This window comes from Nomascus leucogenys, chromosome 23, assembly GCF_006542625.1.
Source record: "Nomascus leucogenys isolate Asia chromosome 23, Asia_NLE_v1, whole genome shotgun sequence".
In the NCBI taxonomy this organism is placed as follows: Eukaryota; Metazoa; Chordata; class Mammalia; order Primates; family Hylobatidae; genus Nomascus; species Nomascus leucogenys.
Genome location: NC_044403.1, coordinates 14,766,121 through 14,779,048, shown reverse-complemented (window position 1 = coordinate 14,779,048; position 12,928 = coordinate 14,766,121). Strand labels below are relative to the sequence as shown.

Here is a 12,928-nt window from a genome sequence, read left to right as displayed (position 1 = left end):
TTTAATCAAGTGAAAACTTTTCTGCAGTTTGGTATGTAAAATGAGAATAGTAATTAATTGTGATAGAGATATTTCTCCTTGCTTTTTCCCATCCCCTAGTTCAGAGAAAAACCCCAGACACCTTGACTTGACTTGTAAAGGGGCATCTATAGAGAGACTACTTTATTAATAGCTTGAGGATTGTGATGTCCAGTTATTCCTGAAAAGACTGTGATTGTTAAGAAGAAATCAATTGAGAGAGGGAGTGAGCATTTACATTCTGTGACAAGACTTTGATGAAAGGACTGAGGAAGATGAAGATAATCAGTTTCTTCATCTGCCTCTGGGAAGATTTTAATGTTTCTTTCTTTTTTTTTTTTTTTTTTGAGACATTGTCTTGCTCTGTCACCCAGGCTGAAGTGCAGTGGCGTGATCTCGGCTCACTGCAAGCTCCGCCTCCCGGGTTCACGCCATTCTCCTGCCTCAGCCTCTCCGAGTAGCTGGGACTACAGGCGCCCGCCACCACGCCCAGCTAATTTTTTGTATTTTTAGTAGAGACGGGGTTTCACCATGGTCTCGATCTCCTGACCTCGTGATCCACCCGCCTCGGCCTCCCAAAGTGCTGGGATTACAACCGTGAGCCACCACGCCCGGCCTAATGTTTCTTTTAATATAAAACTGAAGAGACACTCATACCCTGTAAAAAATAGCTATCTGTAAATATAGATTTACCAAGCTTAAGAAAGCTTGATTTAGCTATTCTAAAATTTATGTGGATTTATTTATATTGATATACAATTTTAATTTTTTTGAGATGGAGTTTTGCTTTGTTGCCCAGGCTGGGGTACAGTGGCGGTACCTCGGCAGAGACAGGGATTTTACCATGTTGGCCAGGCTGGTCTTGAACTACTGACCTCAAATAATCAGCCCACCTTAGCCTCCCAGAGTGCTGGAATTACAGGCATGAGCCACCATGCCTGGCCCTTTAAAATGTTTTAAAATTCTTGCAATTTTTAAAAATTCTTGACTCTTGTAATAACAAGTAGCTTAAAACACAAACACATTGCACAACTACACAAAAATGTTTTCTTTCTTTATATCCTTATTCTGTATGCTTTTTTATATTAAACTTTTTTGTTAGCTTTTTAAACTTTTTTGTTAAAAGCTAAGGCACAAACACACACATTAGCCTGGGCCTACATGGGGTCAGGATCATCAGTATCACTGTATTCTACCACCACATCTTGTCCCACTGTAAGATCTTCAGGGGGCAGTAACACTCATGGAGCTGTCATCTCTTGTGATAACAATGCCTTGCTTCCGGAATACCTCCCTAAGGACCTGCCTAAGGCTGTTTACAGTTAACTTTTTTTTATAAATAGAAGGAGTACACTCTAAAATAACAATAAAAAGAAAAGTTTGGTAAATACATAAGCCATTGACAGTCATTTATCATTACCCAATATTATATACTATACATAATTGTATGTGTTATACTTTTATATGATTGGCAGCACAGGAGGTTTGTTTACATCAGCATCACTACAGACAGTTGAGTAATGCATTGTGGTATGATATTATGATGGCTACAACTTAACCAGGTGATAGGAATTTTTCCGCCCCATTATAATCTTAGGGGACTACTGTTATCTATGCTGTCTGTTGTTGACCAAAATGTCATTATGTGGTTCATGACTGTATTTGCAGTTCATGTATCTGGCAAAGAAATCATAGCCAAGTAACATAAAGAACTCTCAAAACTCACCAATAAGAAAACAAACAACCCAGGGGGTGCAAAAGATTTGAGCAGTCACTTCCTCAAGAAGATATACAGATTGCAAATACATACTTGAAAATCTGCGCAACATCAGTAGTCATTAGGGAAATGCAAATTAAAATCACAGTTATGTACATTGCATACCTGTTAAAATGGTTCAAAACAAAACAATGGAGACAAGTGTTTGCTTGATTAAGTGCTTATCATTTACCAGACACAGTTCTCTTATATATACTAACTCATTTGATCTTTGCAGTAACCCTTAAGAGAGCACCATCATTATTCTTATTTTCAGATGATACGCCTGAAGCACAGATAAATCAAATTGGCTACAGTCACATGGCTAGAAAATGGCAGAGCCAGGAAGATAACACAGAATTTCATGAACACTGTATTTATTACTCCACCATATTCACTGTGTCCTGTGCTTTTGCTGTGTTAAAGTAGTGGTGGTGATCATTCTCCTTGTGTCTCAGGTATGTTTTGCACCTGAGCAATAGAATGGGAAAAAAGTTTATTTTAAAGAAAATTGCTACTGATTTCCCTTTCTTGTATGCATACACCCATATACATAAAATTTTGTCATCTATTTATGAAAAAGTACAGCTTTAATTTCTTTCTGTTTGCCAGTTTTCAATCTCTGCCCATCAGAATAGTAAAGAAAGGATTCTCCAAAAAAAATGTGCCCCATTATCGGAGCCAGACACGGTTGAGTGTGGGGACAAAACCAATGCTAGCTGGGAGCAGTGCTTTTTATTTTTTTCCCCCAGATACAGTAATGACATGGTACTAATACTTTTTATTAGCAGTAAGACCTCAAAGATTCTCAAATTACTCACTATTTGAAGCTGTCATCCCACGAATCCCTTTGGCTCCAGGGAACAGGACAAAGAAGAGGAATACAGCCTAGGGGATAGCTTAAGGTGTCATGTTTGATTTCTTGTAATTAACTTTATCATTTAAAAAGGCATCACGTATTTTTATACTTTCAGGATTTGAATTTGGCCAGGTCTCATGGGGATGATAGTGGTCTAGATAGTTCATGTTAGTAGTGATAAAAAATTAGGAGCCACCATCAAAAATCAAACATTAGGTTTTAAGTATTGGAATTAGGAGGTTTTTACCTTTCAGGACTCATAGACTGAAGCTACTGTTGCTATAGAAATGATTTTCCACCTACATGTAATTTGTGTTTGAGACAATTTTTTCTTAAACACATTTTTAAAACTATAAAATGAATAAGCGTAGGCATCATAGCACAGAAATAATTCTTCAGATGGGAGAAAAGTGATTTGTTTTTAATAATATCATGAGTAGAACCATGAAAACCCAACTACAAATCTAATTTTATTTTAAGATATATCTTTAATACAAGGATTGAAAAATTAAAACAATGTAAATGCCTGTAAGGGGCATGGTATTATTCTGGCAACAAGGAGCTTTTAATAGCAGTGGGCTCTTAAATAGGTTTCGTTTTTTGTTGTTCTTCCTGCCAAACTGCTCTTAAAATGATTATCAGAAAATCTCACTGGAGGTGGTAAGTTAATTCTTTGAATATATTCACTGTATGTGTATATTTCCCCAAGTTTCTAATATTCTGAGAACTTAAAAAAGCAAACATGGGTAGTATCATGTTGCTAATCTTGTTATAATATGATTTGAGTTTTATTTTTAACATATACTTAAGTGTTATTTATTTTTTACTTCATAATAACCAGTTATTTCATTTTGTCCTATAGGTGTTTCATGCTCTAAGAAAAACATTGCGAGCTCTTAGAGTCATGGGATTTACACTTGGAAGCAGGCTTAGGGACCATTCTGCCCAACTTTTTCATTTTATTGACTGATGAGCTGATACTTTGAGGGCTAAAGTGACACCTAGGTTATTCAGCTTATTGTAGCAGAGCTGAGACCAGAATTAGATTTACCCTAGGCCTTTTATTATTTACATGATGCTGTGTCTTTGTTAGCCTCTTCCATACTAGAGGGCCACTTGGTTGTATTTTTATCTGTACAATAGATTTGTGTATGTAAACATAAATCTCCATGCAGTCATCTCTGTTGGATTTAGATGAATAAGTTCAAGAATCTAAACAAGCAATTCATACAACACAGGGAAACTATAGCCAGTCTTCAAAATTGTTTTATAGTGAGAGAAATTTTATTTGCGTATGTAGCATTTTAAAATAGTTGATTCCCATTAAGAAAATAATGAGCAAGCTAATATGAAATGTGAATACAAAATGGGAGCAGTGAAAGTCAGACAAAAAGAAACATAAATGGCCAGTTTTTTAGAAGCCAGCTGGAATGAGGTATCTTATTCCTGTATCAAATTGGCAAAGATTTCAATGTGGGAATATCCCTGTGTTAGTGAAGGCAGAGGGAAATAGTTAACTCTCTTACTACTGATCGAGTGTAAACTGTGAAAATAGTCAAATATAAAATGCTCATTCATCAGTTCTATACCTGGAGATTTATCCTGCAAATTTAATAGTACACATTGATATTGGGTTGAACTTCCATATTGTTTATAAGGATGGCCATTGAAATGTTGTTTATACACACAACACATACAAAATAGCAAAAATAGAAATTAACCAGACTTTTTTCAGTTTTATAAATTATGGAACAGTAGAATATATGTAGCAATAGATTTCTATGTGCTAACATCTAATATTAAAAGGAAAAAAGCAAGTTTTAAAGCATGTTATATACTGATAAAGTTTTTATTTATTTATGCTTTTCTATATAAAAATTCTGGTAGGACACAAAAGAAAATGTTAGCAATACTTACTTCCAGGTTTTATTGGGTTTTGATGTGGATGAAGTGGAAGAGATTTTCTTTTACACTTTAAATCCTTTGTAGTTTGTGGGAAAAAATTATATATGTGTACTATACATGTGTTAGTTTTGTTAAGAAATTTTGAAACAGTGAAGTGTATATACATTGCTAAAACTCTTTTGCTTAGTAACTGTGACTGAAGAAATCTTTCCCTTATTTTGAAATAATTTTGAAAAGTTTGTTCTTGATTTCTTTATAATTTAAATTCTCTTAAACAAACATATTTAGTACCAAGATTCAATTAAAGTATATTGGGAGTCAACCAACAAAGTTTCACAATCAGTAGGATTCTGCCCGGGTTGTACCCCACACCTCAGTATTCATTCAGGAAGATAGGTTTGCCTAAGAAATATGTATTAAAAGCCAGAAGGTAATCCCTTTTGAATTCTATAATTCTATTTCTGGGTCTAGATGTTAAAAAAAAATAACCTTCAAAATAGTGAGAAGTGAATATAACACAAATGTCTAACAATTGACTTATTAAACCACGAGATAACAAGATAGAATGTTATATAGCTTTGGAGGGAGTTCTCCAGACTCTCTCTCTCTCTCTCTCTCTCTCCCCCTCCCTCCCTCCCTCTTCCTCCCTCCCTCTCTCTCTCTCTCTATTATTTAAAATAAAAAAGAAAGTAGATAAATAATTTTTTTTTTTTTTTTAAAGATGGAGCATTATTATATGCCCAGGTTGGAGTGTAGTGCTGTTCGCAGGCACAATCCCTCTCTACTGATCAGATCAGCACAGGAGTTTCGACCTGCTCTGTTTCCAGCCTGGGCCAGTTCACCACTCCTTAAGCAATTTGGTGGTCTCCCGCTCCCAGGAGTTCAGCATATTGATGCTGAACTTAGTACGAACATGCTATCAGCATAGCACGCTGCAGCCCGGAACTTTTGGACTCAAGCAGTCCTCCAGCTTCAGCTTCCTAAGTAGCTGGGACTATAGACGTGGACCATGCCTGCCTTTCTCTTCATTAACAGAGAAGATTAGCAAGTGTTGTAAAGGTATTAAGTCTTGTACCAAACTGAAGTGTTCTCCTTGACAGAAGCTTAGGTATAGGAAAGAAAACTGGAAAGGAAATCACCTTCTTATTTTGAGACATAAGGCATTTTTTTTTAACTTTCTGTATTTACTTAAATTGACAAATTATATATATATCGTATGCTACATGATGTTTTGAAATATGTATATACTGTGGAATGGCCAGATCAATCTAATTAGCATATGCATTACCTCACATATTTATCTTTTTTTCTTTTGAGACAGTCTCACTCTGTCGCCAGGCTGGAGTGGAGTGGCGCAATCTTGGCTCACTGGAACCTCCGACTCCCTGGTTCAAGCGATTCTCTCTCCTGCCTCGGCCTCCTGAGTAGCTGGGGTTACAGGCACACACCACCATGCCCAGCTAATTTTTGTATTTTTAGTGGAGGCAGGGTTTCACCATGTTGGTCAGGATGGTATCGATCTCCTGACCTCATGATCCACCCATCTCGGCCTCCCTAAGTACTGGGATTACAGGCGTGAGCCACCGCGCAGGGCCCACATATTTATCTTTTGTTTTTGTGGTAAGAACACCTAAAATGTCTCTTATCAGTTTTCAAGAATACAATACATTGTTATTTATGTAGCTTTTAAAAATATTGAACATAGAGATATGTTAATGATGTGTTAAAAATACAATACAAAATAGTACTAGTGATTACAATTATTCTTTTTGAGTGCATGTGACTACCAGACACGTGTGGTAGAAACCAAATTTCATGTATTATCTGTAATCCTCATAACAGAACCTATAAGGAACATGATATTTCATTTGATAGATAAGGAAACAAAGGATGAGGGAGGCTAAGCAGTTGTTATGTAGACGAGTTTCATTTTGAAAGTGTCAAAGCCTCTGGATCAGTTCCCACTGCAACACATCTAATACACCCACAGTGCCGTGTTGTCCCTCGGGAAGAAGTTTTGTGCTCTAATTTTGGTAATATTGCTTAAATGATCATAATAATTTTAAAGCACACCAAGAGTTGACCTGAAGCCTGTTTGAACTACGGCATGCCCAAATAGTGGTTTCCTTTATACCTCATTTCCAGTTTATAGTTGAGGATAATCAGGCCTGTGCTATATATTTATTTACTTTGATAAGTTATAATTTATAGGTGCATTTTTAATTCTACGGATCAGTAAGAGGTGATTTCCCTACTCAAAAATACCTGATTTGGCTTTCTAGTGGTAGGAATATTTTCTGCCATTATTGCTTTTCTGTGATGTAGCCAGTGCTGATGATCAGCTTCTGTGTGACTAATTGGATACCTCTGTGAGTTCACTGTGGAAATATAAACTCTAGCTTTGAAATTGAACATACTGTTCCTTATGGCAATTGAGGCTGTGATGTTAGCATCATCATCTTCATACTCCTGCACACAGCTTCCATGGCTCCTGGTGTGCTGTGATTAGGTTTCTGGAACCATTAAGCACTCACCCCTACCCACATTTCAGAAATCTCCTTGGTCTATTATTCCAGTGTGCTGCCCAAGTATTGTCATTTCCTTTGTGTGCTGTGACGTGAAAAAAATTGAGGATGCATTCACTGGTAGCAAGCCGCATGTTTAAAAATGAGTACAACACAGAAATTGGTTTGATTTTTCTCTTGTACGTTACATTTTGTTCAGAATTCATTATTCCCTAGGTAAATGCAGGAGAGATCGCTGAAACATCAAACTGATCCCATCATTAAAGACTGTAGCATATTCAGGGATTATGCCAGCATAATTTTGTAGAAAACAAAAGAAGTCACAAGTTAGAGAGACAGGTGCAGCATTGCAGCTACACGAAGTGGAGCATGCAGTTTTCCAAGTAGGTAGTTAATTTTATTCTTAGTTTTCATGATTGAAGTAATAACATTGATAAAATGAAATAAGTTAAAATATGATGGTGTTGGGAAAATGTAGAATGATAATACTCCGTAGCTTTTGGGAATCTGCTTACCTCTTTAGTGAGAGATCCAGGGTTTTTCTGGTTGATAGAGATCTGTCCTGGGCAGAAAGTGGCAAAACTGAGATTCAGCTCATGACTTCATTGCTTTTATTGTGTCCTTATTCTGCCGTACTGGGTGTTAGTTTCCTTAATCTCTACAGAGGAGTTGTGGGCTAATATGCAGTGATGTCTGTGGATTGATTTCTTTAAAACAACAACAAAAATAAAAAACAACTCTCAAAACACAAAGTAGTAGAAGTAGAAATATTTATAGTGGCTGGTGGAGTGCTGTTGGATATGTTAATCTAATTTCTTGAAACCTAGAAATCATGTATGTCCTAGCTGGTTTATTCTATTTGGGATTAGAAACCAAATGCTTAGGGTAAAGGAGGAGAGATTCTGCATTTGTTTTATTTTAATTGCAGATACACATTACTTCTTTCAGAAATTCCTGAGTCATACATGATTACATTATGTTTTTATGCGAGACAATTAATTCCTTTGCACTGGGAAATTAGTTTTTCGGATGCAGTTTTTTAAAATGTGAAATTGACTGCTTTATATAACAATTGTTTAATGCTCTTTTTATTATTCCATTTTTGATCCCATACATTGTTGTTAAGGCCTCTATTTAACAATATGTGTTATTTATATTGAAACAGAAGAAACAGTTGTGTCGCACTGTGATCTCAATTTTATAAATTTATGCATAAGGCTAAGGACTGGAGGGGAACCTGAAAAAAACAATTGAACAAAAGAATTAAGTGTTGGCCGGGCATGGTGGCTCACACCTGTAAACCCAGCACTTTGGGAGCCTGAGGCGGGCAGATCACCTGAGGTCAGGAGTTTGAGACCAGCCTTACCAACATGGAGAGAAACCCCGTCTTTACTAAAAAATAACAAAATTAGCCTGGCGTGGTGGCACATACCTGTAATCTCAGCTACTCAGGAGGCTGAGGCAGGAGAATCGCTTGAACCCGGGAAGCAGAGGCTGCGGTGAGCCAAGATTGCACCATTGGACTCCAGCCTGGGCAACAAGAGAGAAACTCCGTCTCAAAAAAGAAAAAAACTAAAACAGTGAAGTGTTAGTTAAATATAAATGTTTAGAGCGTAAATTTTTCCCTGGTATATGGGGGAGAGGTGGGTTTATTGCAGTAATTACAGGTGAGTTAATTAAGTAGCTGAAAGCCTCTCATTTTTTTTAGCTAAAAATTAGAGATACTGAAAACAAATTAGAAAAATATGTTTTAAAGAGAAAGGGTCTCACTATATTTCCCAGGCCGGACTTCCACTCCTAGACTCAAGATATCCTCCTGTCTCAGGTTCCTGAGTAGCTAGGACTACAGGCATGTGCCATGCACCACCACTCCTGGCTAACAGGAGAAATTTATATGAAAAGACTTGTAAACAAAAGTCTTTCAGGCTGCTCTCAAAACACACACATGATTAATGATACTTAGTTTTTGAACCTTGTATCAAGGTGCAGTATGCTGGTGATTATTTTTTAGAGCACGGAAATGCCAGAGGTAGTAAGCAGATCTCAAACTGTCAGCTTAGAGGTTTATTGTGTGTGTCTGCTCTTTGAGTCTAAAAGGGATTAACAGCTGAATATAGACTTTAAATCACTGTTGGGATTTAAATTTTTACTCTGAAAGACTAGGTCATTTGACAGTAATCAAGGGTATTTTCATTCTCAAGACTGTTTTGCAGGCCCAGCAGAAAACCCTTCTATTAACCCATGAGAGGAGTCATCCTCAGGGCTGAGGCATATGAAATCTGGGGTACTTCACACAGAAAAATAATAAAAATGCAGGGGGATTTACCTTGTGGTTGAATCCAGAAAGTTCTAAATTGGCAATAAGCAGATAGGGAACAATTTTGTCAGATACTGTGGATTAATGGTATTTAAAAAGCACCTTGTTATTATTTTTGATGCACAAATAATTTTACACCTGCAAGTATATTTTAGAAATTCACCAATATGATGACTAATTATTTGGCCAAAAAAAAATTGACAGTGATTGTTGCAATTATATTTTTAAAGACCCATGCAATACAGTGGTGATTTAAAATATGTTGGTCATACGAGTTTTTAAAATTGAATGGTTTGTTATAGAAGTAATATAAATATTTTAAAAATATATATCTTTGAAATATAGTGTTTTTTTTTTAACTGTATTCCAAAGCCAATTCCTGAGACTGTGCTTTATATTCACCTATGGCTCCTAAAAAACATCAGCCACAGCTTCAAGCCTAAGCTCACCTGAGACCCACCAAGTCAGACACCTCTGGTGTGGAGCCTGGGGATCTGTTTTTAAAGAACTCCACAGTGCACAGTCAGCGTTCAAAACCACCATTCTAAAGTTTTACATGTTTCACATGGATGGGCACATAGTTGAAATTGTAAAAAAAAAAATCAATTTTGATTCTCTAATATAATGGAAAATGTCAGATTAAAAAGAACTCTGTAGTAACATTTCACTATTTACTTGAGATGACCTGAACTAGGTATAACGAAATGGAAGACTATAGCACATTGGATAGCCACAGACCAGTACTGGTAAGAATTAGAATTGAATTCTGTTTAGATTGTAAAGGAACTTAAATTTAGCACTAAGATAAGATTATTAAAGGAAAATAATGTGATTAAATGAAGTAGAACAACAGTACCTAAAATGTGTTATCTTTTAAAGTTTTTGAAATCTCTTGTTGAATGAAGCACAATAATTGTATAACATTGAAATAAAGATTCTGAAGTCTTAATATACCACTAACTCAGTATAGTAAAAGGTGATACTGAAAAGCATTAATGTGGCTGTATTGGTTATTTTGATATTTTAAAAAGCCCATTAGGGCCGGGCATGGTGGCTAACGCCTGTAATCTCAGCAATTTGGGAGGCCTAGGCGGATGGATCACTTGAGGTCAGGAGTTTGAGACCAGCCTGGCCAACATGGTGAAACCCCGTCTCTACTAAAAATACAAAAAATTAGCCGGGTGTGGTTGCAGGCGCCTGTAATCCCAGCTGCTCGGGAGGCTGAGACTTGAGAATTGCTTGAACCTGGGAGGCAGAGTTTGCAGTGAGCCGAGATCGTGCCACTGCACTTCAGCCTGGTTAACAAACAGAGTGAGACTCTGACTCAAAAAAAGCCCTTTAAAGAACAAATTTATTAATCTAAGACAACTAAGGTAAGGTAATGGGTAATGTCAAGGATGTTTTTGCTGATTGGGACAATTTGTATTCAACTACAATTTGACTACATTCATTAGCTTCATCAGAAATAAAACAGGATTATGTGTCTAGATCTGGGTGAGCTCAAAGATGATTACTGCTATATAGTCCTTGCTCTCAAGAGATTATATATTACATAATTTGCTTTCTATCTTATGGTTTAAGTAGTTATTTTTAGCAGCAAACAGTTATATTTTTTAAAGGCAGCAAAAATTTTTGTTGTTGGATTATTTATTTTTACTTTTTAAGACTTATTTATATACCAGTTAAAGCCCAGAAAATTACTCTTGAGCAAGAGTTAACACATGCTCCTAAAATTTTAAGTTTTTTATTTGGCCAGATGAGGGCACTTTTTCTTTACATTTCTAGAATTTGAGCTGTGAAGCAGATTGTTTTTTCCCATCCAAGCTATTACTTTCTTTCTTTTATTATTGCCAGTGAGACAGATAGTTTTGGCATTTTTGATGTTTTGATTGTGCTGTATTCTCATAGATTAACCCTTTCCATCAATCCTTTCCTAAAGGAAAAGCTTCAGTTTCTTGCAAAGATGTTGTATATGGGAACTTTAAAATGAATGACAAAATTTAATGGAACCAAGGTGGTTTTAAGAAAATGTCCATGTTATTTGTAATTTTGCTTATAGTTAATAATGGAAGTTGAAATGTACTTTTAACTTAATTTGAGTACTCTAACAATAGCAAGACGAAGTAGCATTGACTAGACCCTTCTCTTCCCCCTTATCATATTTCTAGTGCCTGCTTTATATTGAATTAGTGTTGCCTTGCATTATTGCCATCAGAATTATACAGAAGTAATGGAGAAGAAATAAAATACCAGAAACGTTTTGTCTGCTGCTTAGAAGTAAAAAATAAGTATAAGTACTGAACCCAACAAGTATAAGTAAAATATTAGAAATACAGCATATTTAACTTTCTCATTTGCTGTCAAATGCCAGACTGAATAGGATAAGGTTTCTAAGGTTATGTGTAATGTACTAAAACAACACAGACTACAACTATTTGGTGTCAGTGTGAACAGTCTTAAGAAGAAAATCAAAGAGAATAATGTTTAAACGTCCCACAAAACAAAGCTGTTGTCATTTTGTCACAGATGAACAAGTTTATGTTTTTTGAAAGTTAAATTTCTGAAGAGCAGTGAAACAGAGCTGTTGCTAATTAAAGTTTAAAAACCACTAGTGAAAATAAACACCAAAACATGGTTAACTTAAAGGAGATTAAAAGAAGAGTGGGGGAAACAGCGAGGATGAATTCAATGTGCAAGTTTGTTTAAAATTATGTACAACTTAAGAAGTCATGAAAAGGAAATATTATAGTATTTTACATAGACAGATAGATAGATGAGTATAAATAGTATCTCCCTTGTACAGATTCAAGAAAGCTATTATCATCATCAGCTGACACTGGAATGAGGTGTCAGTTTAGTGAAGCCAGCAAACCTTATTTTCCTCTATGCGTGCCAGAGAGCCACTGTTACCATAGTCTCTCTCATGAGCACCAACTGTGCTTTAGGTACTTTTCCTGCATGTTCACTTATTATCAACAACCCTGTGGGATAATTATTAGTATTATCATTTTACAGGTGAGAAAATGTAGAATATTAACTAATATGTTGAGTGTCACAGAAGCCGATAATAATGAATTTCTCAAACCAAAATTCAGATTGTAATGACACTTTAATGTTAAGAGGCATGTCACTGACAAGCAAGTGGTTGGGTTTCAGTGATTGAGTTAGTTGTTCTCAGTCTCCTCTGCCCCAAAAGGCCATCTCTTGGTGTTTCAAGGGACAGCAGCTGGGATGCTTGATACTTACAAGGAAAGATTTTTTTCTTTTCTTTCTTTTTTTATTTTTTGAGATGGAGTCTTGCTCTGTTGCCCAGGCTGGAGTGCAATGGTGCGATCTTGGCTCACCGCAACCTCGGCCTGCCAGGTTCAAACGATTCTCCTGCCTCAGCCTCCCGAGTAGGTGGGACTACAGGTGTGCACCACCACACCCAGCTAATTTTTGTATTTTTTTGTAGAGACGGGGTTTCACCATGTTGGCCAGGCTGGTCTCGAACTCCTGACCTCAGGTGATCCACCCACCTTGGCCTCCCAAAGTGCTGGGATTATAGG

The 12,928-nt window shown here is 36.4% G+C and overlaps 1 protein-coding gene across 17 annotated transcripts in view; it reads left to right on the top strand.

The window, feature by feature from the left end:
- PLEKHA5 (pleckstrin homology domain containing A5) overlaps positions 1 to 12,928 on the top strand; it is a 251,562-nt gene that overhangs the window by 41,649 nt on the left and 196,985 nt on the right. The gene's annotated exons all lie outside the window — the stretch shown is intronic.